Here is a 3,038-nt window from a genome sequence, read left to right as displayed (position 1 = left end):
CATCAGTTACTTCTAGCCCTGGTGACTTTGGCTACAGTGGATGTTCCACCCTGCAGGCTTCTAGACAGGAGCCTCTGCAGCAGGTAGATGACAGGGCCTTTCAGGTAGGTCACACTCCTCAGTTTGACTGGTGACCTCACTGGGTTGCAGCATGTCTGCCCCCTACAGACTTGTTATACCAGCAGGAGTCAGATAGGATGGAACTGCCTTGATACACTGGTGGAAACATCTTCACACTCTTTAGGAACTAGCACTGCGTGGATAAACATCCAGCCCAATGTAGTAAGGGTTTCCTCTGCAGCCTCCGACTCCCGCATCCCTGTGAGCTGTCTTGACCACTCATGTCACACTTGAAATTTAGCTTCTTAGTTTCTACCACAACAAAATGATTTGCACAGGTTGCAGCCTTCCTTGTCTTTTTCAGAAACACCGTGTCTTTCTCCCTTTCCTTCCCTGTTCCTGGTGTCACAGGGGTCCAATGCTACTCCCTGTTTGCGGGTTATTCAGCTCCCTCTCAAAGCCTGGCGCTGATCTTCATGGTGGATGTGGGAGACCTAGAGGTGAACTTTCCCTCTAGATGTTCTCAACATATTTTTCTAGTAGGGGCATGTGTCTTTGTAAGATAACGTTTGGTAAAAGTCTTTTTTTTCCTTTTTTAAATTTTATTTTAATTAGGTATTTTCTTCATTTACATTTCCAATGCTATCCCAAAAGTCCCCCATATCCTCCCCCCCCCCCACTTCCCTACCCACCCACTCCCACTTCTTGGCCCTGGCGTTCCCCTGTACTGAGGCATATAAAGTTTGCAAGTCCAATGGGCCTCTCTTTCCAGTGATGGCCGACTAGGCCATCTTTTGATACATATGCAGCTAAAGACATGAGCTCCGGGGGGGTACTGGTTAGTTCATAATGTTGTTCCACCTATAGGGTTGCAGACCCCTTTAGCTCCTTGGGTACTTTCTCTAGCTCCTCCATTGGGGGCCCTGTGATCCATCCAATAGCTGACTGTGAGCATCCACTTCTGTGTTTGCTAGGCCCCAGCATAGCCTCACAAGAGACAGCTATATCAGGGTCCTTTCAGCAAAATCTTGCTAGTGTATGCAATGGTGTCAGCGTTGGGAGGCTGATTATGGGATGGATCCCCGGTCAAAATTTTCTCAGTTTATTAGAATGAGTCTAACTACATTATTGGTACCTTTGTAAGAACACTTGCTCTGACCTACAAAAGCTCCACCCGTATCTTTGGTCTTAATGTAAAGAAAAATTCAAAGAAAAGAAAAAAAGAGAGAAAATTCCTTAATGTGCACTACAAAAAAAATTTTTTTTCTTCTCCCTCCCCCAACCCCCCTTCCTAGGCAGGTAGGCAGTGTTTCTCTGTGTATCCCTGTCTGTCCCGGAACTTGCTTTGTAGAACAGCCTGGCCTCAAACTCAAGAGATGCCCCTGCCTCTGCCTCCAAGTGTTCGGATTAAAGACGCGCAACACTATGTCTGGCTACAAAAGCATTTCTAACTAAACAGATTAAAAGAAAAATCTCATCAGACATAAAATGGTGGCAGAGTGTCTTTCTGCTTTCCTTCCTTTCCCACTGAGGGTCTTTTTCGAATACTTCAGCATTCAGCTGCTTTGTTGGTTAAACAGTGTCCCTGTGTTTAGGAAATTGTATCTTATATCTTGGGTATCTTAGGTTTTGGGCTAATATCCACTTATCAGTGAGTACATATTGTGTGAGTTCCTTTGTGAATGTGTTACCTCACTCAGGATGATGCCCTCCAGGTCCATCCATTTGGCTAGGAATTTCATAAATTCATTCTTTTTAATAGCTGAGTAGTACTCCATTGTGTAGATGTACCACATTTTCTGTATCCATTCCTCTGTTGAGGGGCATCTGGGTTCCTTCCAGCTTCTGGCTATTATAAATAAGGCTGCTATGAACATAGTGGAGCATGTGTCCTTCTTACCAGTTGGGGCATCTTCTGGATATATGCCCAGGAGAGGTATTGCTGGATCCTCCGGTAGTACTATATCCAGTTTTCTGAGGAACCGCCAGACTGATTTCCATAGTGGTTGTACAAGCCTGCAATCCCACCAACAATGGAGGAGTGTTCCTCTTTCTCCACATCCACGCCAGCATCTGCTGTCACCTGAATTTTTGATCTTAGCCATTCTGACTGGTGTGAGGTGGAATCTCAGGGTTGTTTTGATTTGCATTTCCCTGATGATTAAGGATGTTGAGCATTTTTTCAGGTGCTTCTCTGCCATTCGGTATTCCTCAGGTGAGAATTCTTTGTTCAGTTCTGAGCCCCATTTTTTAATGGGGTTATTTGATTTTCTGAAGTCCACCTTCTTGAGTTCTTTATATATGTTGGATATTAGTCCCCTATCTGATTTAGGATAGGTAAAGATCCTTTCCCAATCTGTTGGTGGTCTTCAATTTCCTAAACACATGAAACTCAAGAAAAATGAAGACTGAAGTGTGAACACTATGCCCCTCCTTAGAAGTGGGAACAAAACACCCTTGGAAGGAGTTACAGAGACAAAGTTTGGAGCTGAGATAAAAGGATGGACCATGTAGACACTAGCATATCCGGGGATCCATCCCATAATCAGCTTCCAAATGCTGACACCATTGCATACACTAGCAAGATTATGCTGAAAGGACCCTGATATAGCTGTCTCTTGTCAGAGTATGCCTGGGCCTAGCAAACATAGAAGTGGATGCTCACAGTCGGCTATTGGATGGATCACATGGCCCCCAATGAAGGAGCTAGAGAAAGTACCAAAGAAGCTAAAGGGATCTGCAACCCTATAGGTGGAACAACATTATGAACTAACCAGTACCCCGGAGCTCTTGACTCTAGCTGCATATGCATCAAAAGATGGCCTAGTCGGCCATCACTGGAAAGAGAGGCCCATTGGACACGCAAACTTTATATGCCCCAGTACAGGGGAACGCCAGGGCCATAAAAGGGGTGGGTAGGGGAGAGGGGGTGGGTGGCTATGGGGGACTTTTGGTATAGCATTGCAAATGTAAATGAG

This window comes from Mus musculus, chromosome 6, assembly GCF_000001635.26.
Source record: "Mus musculus strain C57BL/6J chromosome 6, GRCm38.p6 C57BL/6J".
NCBI classification, from domain to species: Eukaryota; Metazoa; Chordata; class Mammalia; order Rodentia; family Muridae; genus Mus; species Mus musculus.
The sequence above is the reverse complement of the archived record's forward strand: the minus strand, read 5'-3'. Positions refer to the sequence as shown.